This window comes from Rattus norvegicus, chromosome 2, assembly GCF_036323735.1.
Source record: "Rattus norvegicus strain BN/NHsdMcwi chromosome 2, GRCr8, whole genome shotgun sequence".
In the NCBI taxonomy this organism is placed as follows: Eukaryota; Metazoa; Chordata; class Mammalia; order Rodentia; family Muridae; genus Rattus; species Rattus norvegicus.
In genome coordinates, this window is record NC_086020.1 from 182548868 (window position 1) to 182573605 (window position 24738).

The 24738-nt window shown below is 41.7% G+C and overlaps 1 pseudogene; it reads left to right on the forward strand.

Moving 5' to 3' along the window:
- Window positions 1–10285: 10285 nt before the first annotated feature.
- LOC134485795 (60S ribosome subunit biogenesis protein NIP7 homolog) lies at window positions 10286–20493 on the forward strand (annotated as a pseudogene).
- The last annotated feature ends 4245 nt before the right edge of the window (window positions 20494–24738 follow it).

Genomic DNA, 24738 nt, shown 5'->3' on the forward strand with positions numbered 1-24738 from the left:
TGGTGTAAACTGTGCTCTTATTTGTAGCTATGTCCCTTGTATCCCTAATCTCTCCAGGACTTGTGCTAGTTATCACGGGGTGCTGATTTTTGTCAAAGGCTTTTCTACATGTAACGAGATCTTCATGTGGCTATTTCTTTCGATCTTTTATATGGTAGATTGCATGTATTGAATTTTGTATGCAGAACCATCCCTGCATCTCTGAGGTGGAATTTTCTTTATCCTAGTAAATGATTCTCTCGATGTGGTCTTGGATTTGGTTTGCAAATACTCTACTGCTTGTTTTTGCATCTGTGTTCATAGAGGAAATAGGTTAGTAACCTTGCTTTTCTGGGTCATTGTGTGATTTGAGTATCTAGGTAACTGTGGCCCTCTAGAATGCATTGTCAACTGTTTCCTCTACTTCCATTTTGTGAACTCATTTGAGGAGTACTGATGTTAGCTCCTCTTTGACATTCTGGTAGAATTCTGTCCTAATGTCACCTTAACTTGAGATTATTTTTTTCCTGTGGAGAAGTGATTTATAATGACAGGTTATATTTCACTAGGGGATATAAGTCTCTTTTTTCCTTTCTTAAAATCTTTTATTAGTTACATTTCTTTACTTTCATTTCAAATGTTATTCCCCTTATGGTTTCCTGTCCATAAGCCCCCATCCCTTCCCCTCCATCTCCCCCATGATCCTGATTTTACTGTGGTAAGTGGGAGCTATTTAGGAATTTAACCCTATCTTTTAGAGATTTCATTTTAGTGGAGTAGAGGCTTCTAAATATGTCCATAGGATGCTCTGGATTTCTCCAATATTTAGTTAATTTGAATAAGGGTTTGCTGATCTTACTGATTTCCTCAAAGAACCAACTCTCTTTTTATTTTACTTTTTTTATATGTCTGTGATGTGTTTTGACAATATTTAGCCTCTGTACCCATCTCTTATTTCCCTCCATTCTCCCTGGAATGCTTCCCTTCCTAATGTCTCCCTGATTGTTCAATACGTATGTGTGTGTGTGGGGTGTGTGTATGTGTGCAGAGTGCATAATGTGTAATGACCAAATTATGGTAACTTGGACTCCTATATTTTTAATTGCTAAGATTTGTAATCTGAGCCTCTCTACTTGTTTTTTTTTAAATTACAATTATTTTTTATTGAATATTTTATTTACATTTCAAATGTTATTACCTTTCCCAGTTTCCCAGCCATAGGCCACCCTCTCCAATCCCTCTTCTCTTTCTTCTATGAGGATATTCCCACAGCACAACCATCTCCCTCTCCGACCCCCTCCTTACATTCCCCTGTCCTGTTGGGGTCCAGCCTTGTCAGAACCAAGGACTTCTTCTCCCACTGGTGACCAACAAGACCATCCTCTGCTACACATGTAGCTGAAGCAATGCATCTGTCCATTGTAATCTTTGGGTAGTGGATTTCTTCCTGAGACACATTTGTTTAATTGATACTTTGTATTGTTTCAACTTTATTGACTTCAACGTTGAGTTTGACTATTTCTTTCTGCCTACTTCTTTGGGTGTGTTTTGGTTTTTGTTTTGTTTGTTTGTTTGTTTGTTTTTTCACATTTCTATCTAGAGCTCTAAAGAGTGCTCTCATGTTTCAAATAGGATATTTCCCCACGTTTTTTTTTTTTTTCTGTTTTAAATTATCTTTGACAGTGGGGTTGATGATTTCTATGGAATCGTCTGCTGCTCAGATTCTCTCTTCTTTCTCTTGTATTCTGTTGGTGATGCTTGTATCTACGGCTCCTTGTCTCTTCCTTTGGTTTTCTATATCCAGCGTTGTCTCCCTTTGTGCTTTCTTTATTGCTTCTATTTCCATTTTTTAATTCCTTCACCTGTTTGATTGTGTTTTCCTGGAATTAATTCAGGGACTTTTGTGATTCCTATCTGTAGGTTTCTACATGTTTATTTATATTTTCCTGCGATTCCCTAAGGGATTTCTTAATGTCTTTCTTAAAGTCCTCCATCATCATGATCAAATGTGATTTTAAATCAACATCTTGCTCTTCTTGTGTTTGGACATTCAGTGTTTGCTTTGGTGGAAGAATTGGGCTCCGATGATGCTATGTAGACTTGGTTTCTGTTGCTTGGATTCCTGCGCTTGCCTCTTGCCATCAGGATGTCTCTGGTTTTACCTTGTTCTGCTATTTCTGACAGTGGCTAGACTGTCCTATAGGCCTGTGTATCAGGAGTGTTGTGGACCCGTTTTCTTGTTTTCTTTCAGCCAGTTATGGGAACCGAGTGTTCTGCTTTCAGAAGTGTTGTCTTTCTTGTCTACTGTTCTTCAGTTGTTCCTGTGGGCCTGTGTCCTGAGTCCACCAGGCAGGTCACTTGGATCAGAAAAGTTTGTCTTACATGTGGTCCTGGGGGGTTGCTTTTGAGCTCTTCTTGATGGCTGCAACCAGGAGGGCCTGCGCCAACTTTTCCCAGGTCCCTGTGCACCAGGGTCCTAGATGGTATTAGATGGTTTCCTCTGGAGTCAGAAATGTGGGCAGAGTGTACTCTTTTCTGGCTTCACAGGCATGTCTGCCCCTCTGAAGTTTCCCTACCCCTTCCATGGGATTTGGGTGCAGGGAGCTCTTAATCGGGTTCCTTCAGGTCCTAGCATTGTCTGGACCTAAGGTTACCTACAGCTTGAGTGCCCCTATCTTCTGCTTCCCAGAGGCTCTATACAGTTTCCTCTTGGGCCTGGGATGTGGGCAGTATTGGTGGCTTCTCTTGCTCTGCAATCTCAGGAGTTCCCACCTGCCTAGGTGGGGAGGTCTCTCTCTCACAGGGTTTGGGAGCAGGGAGCTGTGGGCCAGGGTAAGCGAGGTTCCAGCTCCAGCTAAAAACCAGAAGTGTCCGATCACAGAGGACTTTTACCCCTGCGTGTCCTGAGTCCACTAGGCAGATCGCTGGTAGCAGAATAGTTGGTCTTAACCCTGGTCCTGTGGCTGAAGTTGCTCCTGGGAGGCTGCTTTTGAGCTCTCCAAGTGTGCAGCAACCAGGAGGGCCTGAACTGACTTTTCCCGGGGCCCCCGTGCACCAGGGTCCCAGATGGCGTTAGGTGTTTTCCTCTGGAGTCAGAAATGTGGGAAGAGTGTTGTCTCTTCTGGCTTCCCAGGCATGTCTGTCCCTCTGAAGGTTTAGCTCTCCCTCCCACAGGTTTTGGGTGCAGGGAGCTGTAGATCGGGTTACTTCAGGTCCAGGCGGTATCCCTGGTGCTCCAGGCTTGAGTGTCCCTGTCTTTTAGTTCCAGAAGCCCTATACAGTTTCCCCTAGGCCAGGGATGTGAGCAGGGGTGGGCAGTATTGACGGTCTCTCCAGCTCTGCAGTCTCAGGAGTGCCCACCTGTCTGGGTGGTGAGCTCTCTCTCCCACGGTATTTCGGAGCAGGAAGCTGTTCTCTCCACTTTTTAATTAGTCACTTATTGCTATGAACTTTCCACATATATCTACATTCACTGTGTCACATAAATTTGGGAATGATGTATATCCATTTACACTTAATTCTAGAAAGTCTTTGATTATTCTTTAAGGGCCTCTATCATTTTCATAAGGCTTGTCTAAGGTCCCATTCTTTAGCTATGTTGGAATATTCCATGTCAGCTATGGTAGGGTTGCTGGGTTCAAATAGGTACATGCTGTCCCGGATGTTATTGATTGTGCTCTTGACGTTGACATCGATGCACCTGACGCTGTGAAGACTTTTATAGGTCTGGGTGATGAGATCTGTTTTTGTCTCTCCAGGATAAGTATTTTGTTATTTCTCTCTGCTTCCTGGAGTTTAGGAGGGTGTGGTGGCTTTCTGGTGCACTGTAGAAAACTTGGTAAGCACCTGTTCTCATGGCCTGTTCTGCTTGCATGTTTCCAGCCTATGCCCGCTGGGATTGGAGGCTGTGATCATGGGGTCAGTAGGAGGAGGTAGGCTTGGAGATCTTTGTGATCCTTTTAATCTCCTGCAATATAGCAGGGAAATGGAGACTGCAGCATGTTTTATGCTACAAAGCTGGGGATGGGACTCAGGGTTTGTGTTTGGAGATGTTGGATTTCTGTGGATCCAACATCACCCTACATGTGGCCTTGGCAGTAATGATCTTTGAAATTAGCAGGAATGGGAGCTGTGGTTGTGTGGTGGGACAAAGCAACAAATGGGGAGAGGGAGAACACAAAGGGAAGCTCTTTAGGATCCACTGATTAGAGGAAAGGATGGCGCAGGTAGAAAGCTATAGGAGTTAGATGCGTACTAGGAGGTGAGCCTGTGTTATAGCATCTATGGGAACTGAGGGAGAAATGAAGATTGGGAGGCAGACTGCCAGGTTTGAAAACGCTCAAGTTAAACTATGTTTAACAAAATAGAATTAAAATTTTATCTAGCTAACATTGATATAATTTTTAAAATAATAAATATCGGACCACTTTCGAATGTTGTAGCTTTTCACCTAGAAGATTTAATTGTAGGCTATAATGTATGAATAGGTAAACAAAATGAGGAATTAAGTGTCTTCCTAAGGGCAGAGGTCTATGACTTTATGAAACATTCCTGACCTGTCAACAGTTTGCATTTGAAAGAAAATAAGCTTGTGTTCTATAGGATTCTGTGGTCTTCCTCCTGGACACACACAACTGTAGTAAACACTTTTTCATTGCCATCACTTTAAATGTTTTTTCTGGTGTTTGAATTATGTATAAATGAATGTTGCGATTCTTCTCTACACTGGGGTGTGAGATTCACACAGGCTGAGTTGTCAGGAGGGCCTTTTTCCATCCTTGAAGTAAGGAACCTATTCATTAAGTTGGCAGCAAATCGAGGTTTCTCACAGATACCTGGCTTGATTCTACTTCAGTGTTGTGGTAACTTTGAGGGAGACACAGGGGAGGGTCCCCCTTGCCTTTTTATTAACTCATTTATGTTGAAGATATCCTAGGAGTGGAAACATTAGGGCCAGAACATCCTGAAAATTTTCAGGTTGGAGGGACTGCCAAAAAAGTAATTTTGTCAACTCAGACTTTTTCCAGACCAGACAATGGAAAACTTCATTTCTCCACAGGGTCACCAGTGCCTGGTTCTGAGAGATTTTAAGGATAATTGTGATAGATGATTAACTTGTGATTTTCATTTCACTGTTGTTTTGTGTCATTGTAAGCATTAGTATTGCTGTGAGAAACACTATGACCTGAAAGACTTTAATCAGCCTACACGTTCACATTGCTGTTAATCCCTGAAGGAAATTAGGACTAGAATTCACACAGGAAGCAGGAGCTGATGCAGAAGACATGGAGAAATGTTACTTATTGCCTTGCTGGTCCTCACATGTTCAGCTTTCTCTCTTATGGAACCCAAGACTACCAGAACAGCAAACACACCATGCAAAATGATCTGGCCCTCCCCCATCAGTCATTATACAAAATGCCTTGCAGCTGGATTTCCTGTAGGCATTTTCTCAATTAAGTTTCCCTTCAATCAGATACCTCTAGTTTGTGTTATTAGTTAATATAAGACAGGCCAACATGTGTAGTAAAGCTGGAGATCTCTTGACTTTACTATGAATCATGTGCACATTCTCCTTGATGATGATGTGCCTACTCAACTGCTGTAATAATTGCTCAACCTGTTTTTGTTGTTTCTTTTATTTAATATTTGGTTGGCTGTTTTTGTTTGGTTTTTTAGATATTAATTTGTTTAAGAAGAATGACATCAATTCAAATAAACTAATTTCCCATGGCAGCCTTACTCACTGTGTTTTCCATGACACCACTTCAGTTTAGGTCTTTCTGCTTCTACCTCTTGACTATAATTTTCAGAAGGACACCTCTGACTTTAGTTTCAGAGTTGATTTTTTGGGGAGTTATACATAATGGTGTGGATATTCATGTGGAATTTGTGAGTTTGTTTTCATTTTGGAGAGAGAGAACCAACATATATGTGAAAGACACACCTATCAAACACCCAGGAGTCTGACTTTATGAATTTTCCAATGCAGACCATTTAAAATATACACCTTTTCTGCATATAGAGAAAACAGAGATTTTCATCTCTCCAGGGAGAATTTTGAATCATTGTTCAAAATGTTCTTCTTGTATATAATTTCCTCTGACAATCACAACAAACTTGTGAACTAAAACATTAATCACTCCATACATAACCACAGACCAATTTCAGATCTATTTGTGCTTGCTCTCTCTCTCTCTCTCTCTCTCTCTCTCTCTCTCTCTCTCTTTCTCTCTTTCTCTCTCTCTCTCTCTCTCTCTCTCTCTCTCATTTGCAACAGAGTATCTTTATATAACCTTGGCTGTTTTGAACTTACTCTATAGAACAAGCTGGTCTAAAAATAAGACAGACATGTTCCTACCTCTCCCACTTATGACTAGAATGTAAATGCTTAACTTCTTAATTTGTAAGGCACAATACTAAAAGTGGGAAAGGTTATTAAAAATGAAAAATATATAATGTAAAAGTATTTTGGAATGTATGGATGTTCATTGTTGACGTGCTGTCAGTGGGCCCTATTAATGCAGAGACAGAGGTAGAAGAATAGGTGTCCTTTAGTCTGGTCTGTACATGGAGCTCCACCACAGCAGAAAGAGATGGAAGAAAATATTAGTTGATATCTTTGTTTAATATGATCATTTCGCCTGGCAAATGCAGAAGGAGATCTTTCTCATGCTCTCCTCTTCTCCTTATATGTATACATTCTCAGTTTGTTACTCTTGTAACATCTCTCTGCCTGCCAGGCTAGCCTTCATCCTCCTATCCAATCTGGGTCTCCCAGGCAAGATCAGTCATGAGTACCACACACCGTGACTCAGTGACCCTATTAAGGAATGCCCCAGAGATCAATCAATGCAAATATTCAGTGTGCATCTGGCCTCCTCTGATTGATCTCCAGGCAATTTTCTTTTTTCTGGAATCAATCCACATATACTGGTAGTCAACTGAGGAAAGTTGCATCTGTGTGTTTAGCAGAAGATAGAATTGGGGACCTCAACATGCTAGGCAAGTTCCCTACCACTGAACTAAATTTTCACACTGCATTTCTTTATTACTCCTATGAGTTCTTTTAAAAACAGTGTACAGCAAAATAGTAGTCAACATTAAATAAAATGGAGAGAAATTTAAAGCAATCCCACTAAAATCAGGGACTATGGAAGGTTACCCACTTTCTCCCTATCTATTCAATATAACACTCAAACTCCTATCCAGAACAATTAGACAACAAATAGGGGTCAAATCAATACAAATTCAAAAGGAAGTATTCAAAATACTACTATTTGCAGATGATTTTGTAAACTTATGGAATATAAAATATTCCACCAGAGAAGTCCTAAACATGATAAACAACTTCAGCAAAGTGTATGTATACAAAATTAACTTAAACAAATCAGTAGCCTTTTTCTACTCAAAGGATAAACATGCTGTGAAAGAAAGTAGGCAAATGACACCATTCACAATAGTCACAAATAATAAAAAGAAATACCTTGGTGTAACTCTAATCAAGAAAGTGAAAGATCTGTATGACAAGAACATCAATTGTCTAAAAAAAGAATTGAAGAAGATCTCATAATTTGTAAAGAACTCACATGCTCATGAATTGGCAGGATTAATATAGTAAAAATGGATATTTTGCTGAAAGCATCATGCTGATTCAAGGCAATCCCCATTAAAAATTTCAACTCAAATCTTCATAAAGTTAGAAAGGGCAGTTTGCGAATTCATTTCAAATAACAAAATGCACTGGATAGCAAAAACTATTCTTAACAATGAAAGAACTTCTGGGGCAATTACCATCCCTGACTTCAAACTGTTTTACAGAGCAATAGTGGTAAAAACTGCATGGCATTCGTACAGAGACAGGCAGGTAGATCAGTGGAATAAAATTGAAGACCCAGAAATGAACCCATATACCTATGGTCGCTTGATCTTTGACAAAATAGCTAAAAGAATCCAGGGGAAAAATGACAGTATTTTCAATAAATGGTAATGGTTCAACTGTCGGTCAGCATGTAAAAGAATGCAAATTGATCCATTTTTATTGCCAGGTACAAAACTCTAGTCCTAGAGGATCAATAACTTCCAAACAAAACCAAATATACTGAAACTAACAGAAGAGATAGTGGAGAAGAACAGCAAATACATGGGCGGGCACAAGGGAAAATTTCCTCAACAGAACACCAATGGCATATCCTCTAAGGTCAAAAGTAGACAAATGAGACCTCTCAAAATTGCTAAGCTTCTGTAAGGTAAAGGATACTGTCAATAGGAAAATATAGCAACCAACAGATTGGAAAAGATCATTACAGATCTCACATGCAATAGAGGGCTAATATAAAATATACACAAAGAACTCAAGAAGTCAGACTCCAGAGAATCAAATAACCCTATTAAAAATGGGGTACAGAGCTGAACAAAGAATTCTCAACTTTGGAATATTTAATGGCCCGGAAGCTCTTAAAAGAAATATTCAACATCCTTAGTCATCAGGAAAATACAAGTGAAAACAACCTTGAGTTTACAGCTCACAACAGTCAGAATGGCTAAGATTGAAAACTCAGGTGACTATATGCTGGCAAGGATGTGAAGAAAGAGGAATACTTCTCCATTATTGGGGGATTACTAAATGATATAATCACTGTGGATATCAATCTGGCAGTTCATCTAAATTGGACATAGTACGTTTCCCCAATATAACAAAGATACATGCACCACTATATTCCCAGCAGCCTTACTTATAAAAGCCAGAAGCTAGAAAGCACCCAAATGTTCTTCAACAGATGAATGGATTCAGAAACTGTGGTACATTTCCATAACCAAGTACTATTGCAGAGGCCAAGAAGTGCTTGCTGACAGGAGCCTGATATTGATGTCTCCTGAAGATGCTATTCCAGAGATTTAAAGATACAAGGGGAAGGCTTGCAGCTAATCACGAGGCCCCAGTAGAGTTAGAGAAAGGACTGAAGGATCTGAAGGGGTTTGGAAAACCACAAGTAGAAAAACAATATCATCTAACCAGAGAACTCAGAGCTCCTAGGGATGAAACCACCAACCAAAGAGTACACGAAGGGACCCATGGCTCCAGCAGCATATGTAGCAGAGGATGGCCTTATCTGCCAACAGTGGGAGGAGAAGCCCTTGGTCCTGTGCATGCTGGATTCCCTAGTGTAGAGGAATGCCAGGGCATGAAGGCAATAGAGAAATGTTGGTGTTAGGGGGCACATCCTTATATAAGCAGGAGGATGGGGATGGGAGTGGGTGTAACCAAAAAGGAGATAAAATTCGAAAAGTAAATACATAAAAATATCCAATAATAAAATCAAAACTCTTAAACAGTTTTTCTAAAGAAAACTTGGTTCAAGAAGTACACAGAGCAGATAATACTGTGTTTCTGAGACTGGTGTTACTAATAATGTGTTGTATCAGTGCATGGGGAGCTCAGGTCTCTATTTCCAGCACTGCAGATTATAAGGCAGAACAATCTTTATTACTTAGATGTTAAAATCATCTACATCAAGAATTATAATATAACAAAAAATATAGGTTTCTATAAATCCAATAGAGGGGATTCAAAAAGTTCATTTACTGGGTTTTCTACTCTCCCATGGTCATTGGTTTCTCCTAAGACCAGTCCAGGCTCTGCTGCAAGGTGAGCATAGTACAAGGGTCCTTTATCATTTCTGGACAAACCAGTAAGTTTTTATTCAACATTCCAAGAAATGTGAAGCCCCACCTGGCTTGTTATGTCTTCACAAAGATGGGTAAAAAAAAAAAACCCTTTTATTTGGAAGGATAGGAGAATTCAGCCAGGATCAGCTGATTCAGTGTCCAGAACATGTATGAGATGCTACCAGATTTTTAGTGTAAGTCATTCTGTCTGCAACCTCCACGCACACAATGCACTACCTGTCAAATCAAAAACCAAGGAGTATTTGATCATACTCCATAGTGTTGGACTGTAGTGCCAGGGAACTCTTCGTAATCTCTTAAAACACAGACAGAAGCTCATCTGAAACAAGTTAATCATGGTCTTTATTCTATTCTAGCTATCTCAGGACCCTCCAATACACCACGTTTACAAGCACAGAATGATTAAATCAAATTTGATATCAGGGCCTACAGGAGGACTCCTTTTCTGAGGTTAAAGTGTAACCTTGCCTATCCCTGGTTGATCTGCATTCATCAGGCCAGTGTCAGACTTTGACAAACTTTTTGCATTTTCCAGAAGGCTGAAGTTTTCTCTTTTTATTATTTCTAGGTTAAAAAAACTGTTTCTAGTCATGTCTTGCCTATAATTCGTTTTCAAATGTCCTTCCTCACCACAATTAGAACATCTCCCATTAGGCATGAAGATCCCAGGAGCCAAGCTAGGGAAAAAAAGAGGCCTTTGACTGAAAAAGAGGCCCGGGTTCTGTTTGAGAAGATTGCAAAATACATTGGAGAGAATCTAAAACTCCTCCTGGACAGACTGGACGGCACCTACTGTTTCCAGCTCCAGAAAGACCAAGTGTGAGTGAGATGAACCCTAAACTGGATGCCAACATATCCAGAATAAGCTAGTGTCCCTGGGGACATGTTTTGGAAAGTTTACTAATACCCACACATTCTGGTTGCACATTACAACATTGGATTACCTTGCACCCTATGCTAAGTATGGATAAAGCCTGGAGCAAAGCACTCCTTCTTGAATGGAAACCCTGTGTGAAATCCTGTCTGAGTCAAATCACTGAATACACATCTTGGTACCAGGGAGTAGTGATTTATTCTATGGCAGACATGACTTTGGGTTTTAGGATAGCAGTGAAGTCTACCCAAGAGTGCAGAAAACTAGACCCCATTGTAGTGGTCATGTTCCATCAAGCAGATATTGGAGAGTACGTATGCCAAGAATAGACATTGATTTACAATACCAGGGAATAGTGTTTATATTGAATAAGTAGGGAGAGTGTGGGCAACATTGTCTAGTCTCTGATTTTAGTGGGATTTCTTCAAGATTGTCTCCAGTTAGGCTAATGTTAGCTATTGTTTTACTGTATATGGTTTTACCAAGTTTAGGTATGGACCCTGAATTCCTTTTTATTTTAATGGGACTCTTATCATGAAGGGGTGTTGAATTTTGTCATATTCTTTCACTGCATCTAATGAAATGATTGTGTGGTTTTTTTCTTGGGGTTTGTTTTTATAGGGGATTACATTGATGCTTTTCTGGATATTGAACCATCCCTGCATACCTGGAATGAAGCCTAATTGACCATGATGAAGGATCGTTTTGATTTGTTCTTGGATTCTGTTTGCAATAATTTTATTGAGTATTTTTGTGTACATATTCCTAAGGGAAATCAGTCTGAAGTCCTGTTTCTTTGTTGGGTCTTTCTGTGGTTCGGTATAAGAGTTATTGTGGCTTCATAGAAGGAATTTGGTAGTGCTCCATCCATTTCATCCCTATGGAGTAGATGGACAGTATTGGACTGAGGTCTTCTATGAAGTTCTGATAGAATTCTGCCCTAAATCCATCTGATCCAGGGCATTTTTTTATTGGGAGACTTTAAATGACTGCTACAATTTCCTTAGGAGCTATGGGGTTGTTTAAATGGTTTGTCTGTTCCTGATTTAACTTTGGTACCTGGTATTTGTCTACAAAATTGACCATTTCCTTCAGATTTTCAAGTTTTGTTGAATACAGGCATTTGTAGTAGGATCTGATGGTTTTTTTTGATTTTCCTCTGATTCTTTTGTTATGTCTCCCTTTTCATTTCTGATTTTGTTAATTTGGACATCCTCTCTGTTTCCTCTGGTTAGTCTGGCTAAGGGTTTATCTATCTTGTTGATTTTCTCCATGAACCAGCTTTTGGTTCTGTTGATTCTTTTTATAGTTCTTATATTTCTACTTGGTTGATCTCAGCACTGAGTTTGTTTATTTCCTGCCTTCTGCTCCTCCTGTGTGTATTTCCTTCTTTTTGTTCTAGAGCTTTTAGGTGTGCCATCAAGCTGCTGATGTATGCCCTCTCCTATTTCTTTCTGCAGGCACTCAGAGCTATGAGTTTTCCTCTTAGCACAGCTTTCATTGTGTCGTATCAGTTTCAGTATGTTGTACCTCATTTTCATTAAATTCTAAGAAGTCTTTCATTTCTTTCTTTATTTCTTCCTTGACCAAGTTATCAGTGAGTAGAACATTGTTCAACCCCCATGTATAAGTGAGCCTTCTTTCCTTATTTTTGTTATTGAAGAACTTTCTTAGTCCCTGGTTGTCTGATAGTATGCATGTGACTATTTCCGTCTTTCTGTATCTGTTCCATCCTGTTTTGTGAATGATTTTATGGTCAGTTTTGGAGAAGGCACCATGAGGTGGTGAGAAGAAGGTATATCCTTTTGTTTTAGGATGGAATGTCCTATAAACATCAGTTAAGAGCATTTGGTTCATAACTTCTGTTAGTCTATGTCTCTTCTAAAACTCTGAAAGATATTTTAGGAGCTTGACAGCTATGACCTACACCTTGATGCTAATAGCTACAACCAGTATTTTTAACAATGACTTCTGTTTAGATTATGGTTTTGCTGGAACATTTACAGTTAATCTGGGGCAAGGCAGCATTGTGAATATGCATTTCATACAGCTGTAATATTTCAAAATGGTGTGTAGGGAAAGGGCAGCATTAGGGTCTTGGACACTCTACCTGACATCTATCCTCTGGATGTTTTATTCTTGTCTGATGTCTTGGAACTAGGATTCAACTGGCCTGAAGCAGAGCCTAACTGACTTTCTTTGGAGAAACCTGTTTGCATTGCACTGAGCAGAATAGTTGACCTAACTTATATGCATTAACTGACATGTCAAGTTCTCCACCTAATTCATGTGTATTATCTATCTGCAAATAAACATTCTTTCAACTTTACTGAATTTACCCTCTTAATTGCCAGTAGCCTTATTGTTCTAATTAAGACTTCAATTCTTTTATTGAGTTTATTTAAGAGAATGAGAAACCTTGACTTACCTTTGCATTTGTATACTGGCTTTGAGTTTCTCCCCATTTAAGTTGATGTTAATATGGGCTTCTTCTATATTACCATTATTATATTTTGCCATATCACCTGTGTGTCAATCTCTGGAGAACTTTTATCATTAAGGGGTTGCTTCCCAAAGACCATGTCCTGATCCAGTTTAATGATTATGTTTTTTGCTTTTTGTTTGCTCCCCTTTGTTTTGCTTTATTTCAGTTAGTTTATGTGGTCAATTAAATTTTATTGATTTTTTCTATATTGAACTACCCTTATTCACCTTGAGACAAAGCCTACTTTGTTTTTGAAAATGATATTTTTAATGTGTTTTTGCAGTTATTTAATGATTATGTTTGCATGAGTCCATAAGGGAAATTGATGTGTGTTTTAGATATCAGTGTAACTGTAATCTGTCATAAAATAGAGTGTGAAATATTCCTTCTCTTTTTATTTTGTGACATGATTTGAGTGTATATGCCATAACGCCTCTTAGAATAGCAGGTGAAAATCATGGGCATTTTTGATGGGGAGACTTTTAATGGCTGCTGCTATACTTTGATGCCTTTTATTTGGTGTACACATAATGAGAAATGAACTGGCAGCTTAGGCGTTTTTACTTTGATGAGTATTAGTGCTCTTACCTAATATGAGTTCAACACACATTCATGCCATTCTGCCCAGGGGATTGACTCTACTATGACCATACTCCTCTAGACTTCTGAACACCCAGATGTACAGGGAAGACAGTTTGTGTCCTAAGTACCATTGACCAGTAATGACCTTTATAATTGGAAGTCGTAGACCCCCTCCCTCCATTTTCAAAAAGACCCTCATATCCCCTAGATCTTTTGGATTCAATCATGTTGACTCAGAAACCCACCTGGGATGACTGTCAACAGCAGTTCCAGGTTCTTTTCACAACTGAAGAAAGTGGGAGAATTGTTGGAGAAGCTTGAAAATTGGTTCCAGAGGCAAATAATATGCCCACACAAGTCCAGGCAAATATTGATGCAGCCTTTACTTTGACCATACCCAACTGGGATTTAAAGGCTGTTGAAGGTAGGGAGAGTATATGTGTCTAACACCAGATTCCATTTGCTGAGCCTCAGAGAAGTTTTAATCAAGTTGGCCTATAAATTTACCTACAGTAACCAGGTGAAATAATGAGAGCTCTACAGAATATTTAAAAAGAATTGTTTGAAGCCCATAAGATTTACATTCTCTCAGACACAGAAATGAGAGAAAATTATCAGTGGGGAGCTTGGCTTTTTTTTTTTCAACAAACAGACGCTGATATCTGTCAGGAACTTCAGTGCCTGGATTGTTTGGAGGCAAGCAATGTCCTATAACTTTATGTAGGAAGAACTATATGACTGACAGCCTTGTGGTTGAGCTCCATTCCATGCCCTGGGTAAACTTAAAGGAGTAGGGGAAAGCCTAATAGTTTTCTTTGGGCACAGGGCACAAAATTATGTCTTGAAACAAGCACTGGCACCAATTTCAAATGAAAAAATGGGTACAGGGGCAACAGCCACCAAGACTTATCCGTGTCTAGCCAAAGAAAGATTGATTTTGTAATAAGTCAGATTCATTCATGGTTATTTCTGAATGCCAGTACTCCTAGATGGAAAACATTTCTTCACTAAATAGGAGCACAGATACACTTTGACCCAGAGGGAATGAACATGCTGGATATAATATTTCCCTTTTTGATGGTTTGCATATGCTTGGCCCAGGGAGTGTCACTATTAGAAGGCATGGCCTTGTTGGAGTAAGTGTGTCATTGTGGGTTTGGGCTTGGAGGACCTCCTGCCAGGTGCCTGAGGTTGCTGAGTTTGTTCCAGGCTTCGTTTGGTAAAGATGTCCTCCTACACTATGCCTGCACGGATATTGTGACACTGCCATGCTCCCTCATTGATGATAATGGCCTGAACCTTGGAAACTGTAAGCCAGCTCCAAATAATTGTTGTCCTTTATAAAGCTTACATTGGTCATGGTGTCTGTTTACAGCAATATGACCCTAACTAGGACAGAAGTTGGTACCAGGAGCCGGGTATTTTTGTGATAGGCCTGAAACATGCTTTTGTTTGGGGGAATGTAGATTTGGAGACTTTGGATTAGGAAAGCCTTATAATGTTTTAAAATGGGACTTAATGGACCATCTTTGTAGAAATGGGGAAGACTTTGTTACTGAGAGTAATTTGAATTGTTCAGGCCTGGTCCAAGAGGTTTCAGAGGAGAAGAATTTCTGTACCTGCTATGAAGGCTGCTTTTCTGGTATTTTGGTGAAGAATGTGGCCACTTTTTGCTTTTGTCTAAAGTGTTAAGGTGAAGAGATTTAGACTCATTTTCTGGAAAAAGAAAGACTCAAAACAGCCTAGTGCAAGGTCTCTTGTATAGTTGCTAAAATTCACTGCTACGAAGAGCATTTTAATAAAAAAAGGAAGTAGAAAAAGGAGAAAACAAAATATGTGATTTGAGTATTAAAGGGACAACAGGAAGCGAATTGGAGCTGAATTCTGTGTTCAAGGATAGTAAATTAAATAAGGAAGTAATGACCTTAGGGCAAGATCCCACCCAGGTAAGTCCACACTACAGGCAACTTACTACAAACCTTTAATCCTAGGAGGCAAAGACAAGCAGAGCTCTGATTTCAAGGCCAGACTAGAGCAGAACAAATTCTAGGTGAGGCAATGCTTAAATACAAGTGTAGTGGTACTCACCTTTAATCCCAGGAGACCAGCATACAGATGTCTAAATTCATGGTCAATCTACAGAGCAATATCCAGGACACCCAAGTTTAGACAGTGAAGGGTTTAGAAAAGAGGAAGCTAGTGAGAGTATAATAGAACAAGGGGGCCATGTTCCAGTTCCTGCAAGCAGGAGAACTCAGTAGCTTTAGACATGTGTCTCTGGCTTTATATTTATGAGGAGAAGAGGACAATTGATGCTGAAGTAATAGTTTCATAGTTTCATAGATATGAGAAAAAAAGCTGTAAAAACAAGGTTTTGAGAAATATATCTGATGGTCCGGATGCCTATGACAAACTTGTGACCTTTCTGAGAGATACTTCTGACATCAGGATGCCAAGTGATATGATATAGTTTTGGTGATCAAGATAATGGGTCAAGAATGACCAGGCCTCACTGACGAGGACCAAACTAATTAGGACAAAATGAAAACACCTGTTCTTCGAAAGACTCCCTACCCCTCCCTATGGTAAATTCAGAGAGCAACCACAAGATGTCATCCTGACCCTGCCTGACTACGCAGCTCACCCCCCCCCCCCCCCCCCCCGCCAAGGGAAGTGCCAACCTAGCCCTTTCCCAGTGATTCACCAAGGCCAGATGTAGTACTGGATGATGAAAATATCTAACTGAGGCAAGAACTGCCCTTTGAGCAGGCCAGCCAATACCTGACAAGATCCTTTGTCCTGTGTACCAGCAATGAGAATAAGCAAGCTAACCCTGTTGGTGAAGTGTGTCCTGCGTAATGAATAAAAGTTGTGTACTTTTTGGGTCCAGGGTTGCCTTGCAAGAATAAAGAATTAAACTATCCCCCACTGACCCTGCTATGAGGACAAGTGCACCTCACAGCAAAGAATAACATAACATATTTTGGGAATGTAGCCTGGATATAGCCACCACAAACCATCTGATAAGGCCTGACTCAACAGTTCTGAGAAAAACAAGAACTAGGATCAGCTTGTCTCAGAAGCAGGGTGGCCTAGAGTTGAACTGAGCCCAAGTTAGATCATGTGTGCCAATGTAAACAAACCAGTGAAATTGCTTTGTGTGACTGTTGCCAACTGCCTCTGTAATTTTCCCTATAAATACCTTCCCCTAATTGGGCTCGGGGTTGACTCCTCTGTCTCCTGTGTAAGATACGTGTCATCCCCAGAGCTCTGGCTCCTCAAATACACCTCTTCTTTATTACATCAAGATTGGTTTCTTGTGAGTTCTTGGGGGGTTGTGTTATCTCGAGATTTGAGTGGGGGTCTTCACCACCCAGGTGGACTTTAATTTGGGGGCTCATCCAGGATCTCTCAACCACCCACGACTCTAAAGACCTTCTTGGAGGTAAGGGGGCTCTCCAATTGTGTCTGAGTGTGTGGCCACTGTCTGTGTCTTTCTCTGTTCTGGTTCTGGTTATTATCTGAAAAGTGGTTTGGTTTTGCAGATGCTTTCTGGAGTTGTAAAGCTCAGAAGCTATGGCCGGCCGACAGATGTGTCCAGAGGACCACAAGCTACAGCCCTGGGGACGCTTCAGCGCATTAGGAGAGTGAGGGATTCCTGGTGGTCTCCTATCCGGTAGAAGAGGATAGTGTGTTCCTCTTGGAAGAGAAACTTCAAAGACCTTTTCTATCTGAAACTGTCTTTGCTGGTGCCTGCAGACTAGGCATGGCAATTGTAGTCCGGATATTGTGGATATTGTGGTCTCTTTGTGTTGTCTGCTGTTTATCTGTTTAGTGTTTTTTGTGATGATGGGACAGATGGTAATGACCCCCTTAAGCCTGACATTAGATCAGTGGAGTGAAGTTAAGGACAGAACACATAATATGTCAGTTGAAGTTAAGAATGGAAAGTGGCAGACTTTTGGTGTTGGCTGGACCCCCAAGGGCTCCTTTGACCTGACTATGATTCTTGATGATAAAGCTATTGTTTTTTCAGGAAAATCCAGGAGCTCACCGGGACCAGCAACCTTATATCTTGGTTTGGCAAAACCTGGTTCAAAATCCTCAGTACCCTCTGCTCCTCCTAAGACCTATCCTGAGATTGAGAAGACTCCTGAATGGCCAGCTCCTCCCTCATATCCCCCATTTTCTCCCCAGTGGCCTCTATTCTCTGCTCCACAGGTAAAAGAAGCATGGAGTAGATGTTCGGTTACAGGTACCTGAAGCCGAAGGGCTTGGAGACCCACAGAGCCTGACTCCACAATAACCATGCCTTTGCACACTTATGGTATACCCAACCTTTTGAATCCTCTGCCCCTCTGGAGGCAGACACTTCTGGTCCAGCCCAGGGGACATGAAGTCGGCTATCACTCACCCCTGACTCCTCTACTGGCCAGATTCTTGTTTTTCCCTTGCAGGATTATAGACCTCCCCCAGGTCCAGGGAAGGGGATGCAGCCCCTTCAGTATTGGCCTTTCTCCTCCTCTGATCTTTATAACTGGAAACGTAATCACAGAACTGTTTCTTTTGTTCATCAAAGAGTTTTACTTGGTCCTCTTGGTGCTTAACTTAGAAGTTAAAAATAATTTGCTTGAGAAAAATTGTTTTCTGCCAGGGATTTTTATCTTTCTCTCTTGAGCCTCCTCCCCATGGAGAGATGCCCCTCCCTTTGCTCCCCTTGACCAGTCAAGCTGCTGTTGACAGTTGTGTATGAAGGACTCCAGGTTAGCGAGTGACCCTGTCTGAAGCAGGTATTAACAAGAACCTGAAAGCTTTAACTTGGAACCTGAAGAGAAATTCTACCTGTTGCTTAAACATTCACAGCTTCTAAGGAAGGCACAGCACAGAGTAGGGAAGTGTGGGGCTGAGGGTGGCAAGTGCACAGGGAAGCAACCTGCAGGCTGTGCATGGGCAGCAGCCTGAGCCACTGGGAAAGAGTTTCAAGGTGAAGGGGCTGCCATCCAGGGCTGATGCTTTGACAGCAAAAAGAGAGTGCCTTAAGAGAACTTTCTTTGAGAAACCCTGCCTTCCTCCCCTTATCTGCTGGCCCTATTGCAAGAGAAGATTCTGTCTCCAACATTAAGTCACCTTCCATGTTAAGTCATCATTGACATGGAGAGTGCTGAGGGGATCCTATCCCCTCAGCAGCCAGTTCCTGCCCATGTGGTCAAAATGCCCCAGGTTGGGGGGCAAGGAAGCCCATAAAATAGTTTCAAAAAGAATCTACTAAAGCTGTGAAGAACTTTGTTTTGCCAGTCAAAATTTAGATTTCAGGCTTTGGTTATGGCCAAGGTCAGGATTAATGTTTTCTTTTCCAAGGGCCTTTAATCCAGTGAGACAGTTTGGTAAAGGTCTGCTACTGAGGTCCTGAATGGTTACAATTCTTATGTCAGTCACTTGGTATCTAACACCCAGGTCCTAATCATCTCTTCATCATTTTGTTATTAGTTCTTACTAGAAGCCTAGTGTCATTTGGAGGCTGGTTATCTTGAGAGGCAAAGCCACCAAGCTGACACTGAAGAGAGATACTCCTTGAGGGAAAATCTAATTCCTGAGAGACAGTCGGTAACAGATCAACTGCCTCTCTGCCTGCCTTTCTGTTTCACTGGCAAAAAGCTTCTGCTTATTTTTACAATGGCCTTTTTGTCCCAAAATGGCCTCCTGGTTTAGCTGTGTGACTAAATGCTATTTGTCCTCTTCAGTGGACCACTATTCTCTAGATTCTCTTCTTGTTTTGTCACCATCCCACTTGAGATGCCTGTTAGTAACTGTTCCGGGTCTTCTTTACCACCAAGGAAAGACAGAATCCTACTAGAGGCCAGAAAAAAATATTCCAGACATGGATGGAAAAACCTTCACTCCTGACTGTTGACTTCCTGAAGGTAGGGAGTGTTCCTGGTCTACTACCAGGCTCCAAGGATGGGTCTCTGAGGGGCTGGAAAATGTCCTACCAATCTGGCTAAGGTAAGAAAAAGATATAAAGAATAAGTTACAGAAACTTGAGGGGTTAAGATAAGTTGCTGAGAGAGTTAGTGTAAGTTGCAGAGAAAGTAAGGTTGAAGTATGGTTCAGGGTCTGTGCACCTAAGTGGACAGCATCTAGTAGCTGTAGAGGAAGATGCAGAAGATATCATAACAGAGAGACTGAGGAAGAGAAAGAGGAAAGAAGGTAAAAAGAGCAGGAAGCTAGGGAAGAAAAGAGACAAAGAGAAGAGGAAGTTAGAGAGCTAAAGAGAGATAAAAGACAGGAGAGGAACATATACTGGCAACAGTAGTTATGGATCCTAGGAAGACATTACCTGGCAACAGAAGAGAATTCCTGGCTAAAGATCAGTGTGCCTAATACAAAGAAAAAGGACACTGGGTCAAGGACTGCCCCAGGAAGAACAAGGGGCCTCTCCAGTGGCCAGAAGGCCTAGAGTGCTGTCTATGAGCAAAGATAGAAGGGAAGCCCATCCAATTGTTTTGTGAATATGGGGGCCCAACACTCTGTGCTCCTATGATGAAATAGGCTAGTATCCAGCAAAAGACCTTGAGTACAGGGTACTAGTGGCAACAAAAAATACTCATGGACTACCCGAAGAATGGTGGACCTTGGCATGGGCCAGATATCCCACTTGTTCCTTGTGATTCCAGACTGCCCCTATGAGTCTGAACCTGGCAACCCTGCTCCTGCACCCTGAACTAGACCCCCCTTTCATGACTATTAGCAGGTGCTCGCTAAAGCACAGGGGCGTTATCAAGATCTGACTGAAGAGCCACGAGAGCGGGTAGATGATATCTGGTCCATAGATGGGAGCATCTTCTTAGAGAAGGAAAAAGATGGGCTGAGGCAGCAGTGGTAGATAGAAACAGAGTCATATGGGCTCAGGCCCTACCAGCAGGCACCTCTACTCTGAGGGTAGAGCTCGCTCCGCTCACCAAAGCTCTTGAGCTGAGAAAGAGACTTAACATCTATGTGGACAGCAGATATGCCTTTGCTATAGCCCATCAGCAGAGGGGCCTACTGATATCTGTGGGCAAGAAAAAAAGAGCTTCTGGCTATGTTAAGGGTCCTCCATGACACAGGCAGGGTGAGGAAGAGACTCTATTATAACTCAATGGGAAAAAAGATCCTGCTACAAAAGCAGGCAGAGGCCATGATAAAACAAATGCATCAATGGACTCACTTAGGGGTAAGCAAACTCATCCAGATGTTTTCAAAAACTAAATATTATGTCACAGCTGTCAAGTATCTTGTGGAACAGATAGTGCACTGATGTATACCATGGCAAAAGGTAACTGTTTTCAGGAAAGTTGACTCTGGAAGGAGGCTCCATGGGGAACAACCTGGATCCTACTGAGAAGTGGACTTCACAGAGATAAAACCAGGAAAATATGGTTACAAATATCTCCTAGTGTTTATAGATACCTTTTCAGGAATAGGTAGAAGCTTTCCCCACCAAGCAAGAGATGGCCTCGGTAGTCATCAAGAAGATACTGGAAGAAATCTTCCCCCTGTTTGGAGTGCCCAAGGTAATTGGGTCAGACAGTGGCCCTGCCTTCATTCCCAAGGTAAGCCAGGGTTTGGCCAGGCGTTTAGAGGTCGATTAAAAAATTATATTACATCTTCAGACCTCAAAGTCCAGGACAGGTCGGGAGAATAAATAAAATTCTAAAAGAGGCCCCGACCAAATTGACCATGGAGACTGGCGCAGACTGGGTGACACTTCTTCCCTCTTGCTCTATTCAGAGCAAGAAATGCCCCTTCCAGATTCAGCCTTACCCATGCCCCCAAAGAGACTACAGAGCTCTGAGCAGGTAAAAAAGATAAATAGAACTCTAAAAGACACCTTGACAAAATTGGACTTAGAGACGGGTTGGGGGAAGACTGGACTGTCCTCCTTCCTATTGTTCTGTCCCATGTACTGAACACTTCTCACCCTTTTGGCCTAATATCTTATGAGATTATGTATGAGAACCCTCCCTCATTAAGTTGGGCAGGGTTCCTTACCCTGAGGTTTTACCTAAAATGTGTTTGCTCATTTAAAGTCTTTAGAAACAGTCCAAAGTGGAATTTGGAGCCAAGGGAAGGACACCTACAAGATGGGAAGTCCAGGGCACCTCACCAATTCCCAGCAGGAGACACAGTCCTGGTCCAGCAACACCAGATAACTTCACTGGAAAGGACCCTATCTAGTACTGTTAACCACTCCGACTGTTTTTAGGTAGATGGGAATGCTGCATGGGTCCACGCCTCCCATTTGAAGACAGCACCAGATATTCTCAGAAATGAATGGAAGTTAGAAAAGACTGCTAATCCTCTTAAGCTTTATCTCTGTTGTAAGAGCTTATAATCCCCATATCCCTCAGAAACTGATTTGGCAAATTTCCTCCCAGGCCTGGGAGGTAATATGGTCCATCTCCAAGGTGGCCCCACCATACACATGGTTGCCCACTCTCACCCCTGACTTTTGTAAGTTGGTAGCTGGGCTGGACACCTGGAAAACTCCTGACACAGATCCGCAGAGTATGCCCTTAAAAGTCCCAAAGAGATTTTCACCTGGGAGCAAGTTCAGATGCAGAAGTCCGGAAGCAAGTTGCCAATTGGGGAGACTGGGGTTTTAGGTTTGCCCCCGAGATGGCTGAGACTAGGCTACCATCCGACGTTGTGGGTGCTCAGAAAGTTTATACTGTTCTGCTTGGGGATGTCAGACTAATTTCCACACTCCCAGAACCCTTAGTTATTCTCTTGTTACTTTTGACATTTGGACCCTCTATTTTTAATAAGTTAATAGCCTTTATTAGAGAAAGAGTTAGTGCAGTGTAGATTTTAATGCTTTGCCAACAATATCATGCCTCAGAAGACCTTAGGGGAAAAATTGAAGAAGGTCCTGAGTTCTAAGATTAGAACTAGTCACAAGCAGAAGTGAGGAATGAAAGAATAAAAATTTTAAACTATCCCCCACTGACCATGCTGTGAGGACACGTGTACCTCACTGCAAAGAATAACATAACATGTTTTGGGGATGTAGCCTGGCTATAGCCACCACAAACCATCGATGAGGCCTGACTTGAGTCCTGAGAAAAACAAGAACTAGGGGCAGCTTGTCTCAGAAGCAAGAGTTGAACTGAGCCCAAGTTAGATCACGTGTGCCAACGTAAACCAACCAATGAAATTGCTTTGTGTGACTGTTGCCAACTGCCTCTGTAATTTTCCCTATAAATACCTTCCCTTACTTGGGCTCGGGGTCGACTCCTTTGTCTAATGTGTGAGATATGTCGTCCCCAGAGCTCTGGTTCCTTAATTACACCTCTTGTATATTACATCAACACAGGTTTCTCCTTAGTTTTGATGGGTTTGTGTCGTCTCGAGATTTGAGTGGGGTTCTTCCCCACCCTAGTGGTCATTTAACCTCTCCCTGTGTGGAAGAGCAACCCCACCAATGTGATTTAAAAACTTTATACCTTCAGGCTATTGCATCAGTCACTTTTTCAATCAGTGCTCTGTGGGTGGCGCTCCTGAGGTAAGGCCACTATGGGTTCTTACAACATTATGGTATGTTGACCAGGAATCATGCTCCCCCAGACCACAATTGGGGAAGAGACCAGAGGTAAGCTCAAGCAAATCTGTACTCTGTGGGTTGCACTCCTGTGTTAAGGCCACTTTGGTGTCTTACAAAAGAACAAGAGTACAAATTGTTCCCTTTCCAGTCATTTTTCTAAGCCTTTCTTTATCTTCAGATGATCCTTGAAAAATTCCTTGAGGTTTGGACAAAAAAAAAAAGAACCCAATAGGACTTGCCCATCATAAGACCTCAGTTCTAGTCCAGTTGAAGGCTGAGGCTACCCCAGTCTGGATAAGGAAATACCCAATGTCCAGAGAAGATAGAACAGGAATTCACATGTCAATGCTGAACTGGAGATATGACCTGCTACTGGAGCTAAGCCAGCTGGGTAAACAAGCATCTGCTAAAAAAGCCTAGTCCTGTCAGCTTGAGGTCACTTTTTCCCCCCATGTTTATTAATTTGAGTATTTCTTATTTACATTTCGATTGTTATTCCCCTTTCTGGTTTCCAGGCCAACATCCCCCTAACTCCTACCCCTCCCCTTCTATGTGAGTGTTCCCCTCCCAATCCTCCCCCCATTACTGCCCTCCACCCAACAATAACATTCACTGGGGGTTCAGTCTTGGCAGGACCAAGGGCTTCCCCTTCCACAGGTGCTCTTACTAGGCTATTCATGGCTACCTATGAGGTTGGAGCCCAGGGTCAGTCCATGTACAGTCTTTGGGTAGTGGCTTAGTCCCTGGAAGCTGTGGTTGGTTGGCATTGCTTTTAATATGGAGTCTCAAGCTCCTTCAAGCTCTTCCAGTCCTTTCTCTGATTCCTTCAACGGGGGTCCCATTCTCAGTTCAGTGATTTAATGATGGCATTCGCCTATGTATTTGCTGTATTCTGGCTGTGTCTCTCAGGAGAGATCTACATCCAGTTCCTATCAGCCTGCACTTCTTTGCTTCATTCATTTTATCTAGTTTGGTGACTGGATATTTTATGTATTTACATTTCCAATGTTATCCCCTTTCCCCTCTGTACTATAATGCCTCCCCCTTCCCCCTTCTACAAGGATGTGCCCATTCCCACACACCTACACAAAATTCAACACCCTGGGGAATCAAGCCTTCACAGGACAAAGGGATTTTCCTCTCATTGAAGCTGGACAATGCCATACTCTTCCACTTATGTGGCTGGAGTCATGGGTTCCTCTATATGTATTCTTTGTTTGGTGATTTAGTCACTGGGACATCTGGTGACATTTGTTGGATTGATATTGTTGTTCTTCCTATGGTATTGCAAACCCCTTCAGCTCCTGCAGTCTTTTCTCTAACTTCTCCATTGATGTTCCTATGATGTGCAATGATTAGCTGCAAGCACCCTCATCTGTATCAGTAGGGCTCTGGTAGAGCCTCTCAGGAGACACCCATATGTGGCTCCTGTCAGAAAGCAGTTCTTGGCATCAGCAATAGTGACTAGGTTTGGCAGAAGCATATGGGATGAGTCATCAGGTGGTGCAGTCTCTGGATGACCTTTCCTTAAGTCTTTGTCTCTGT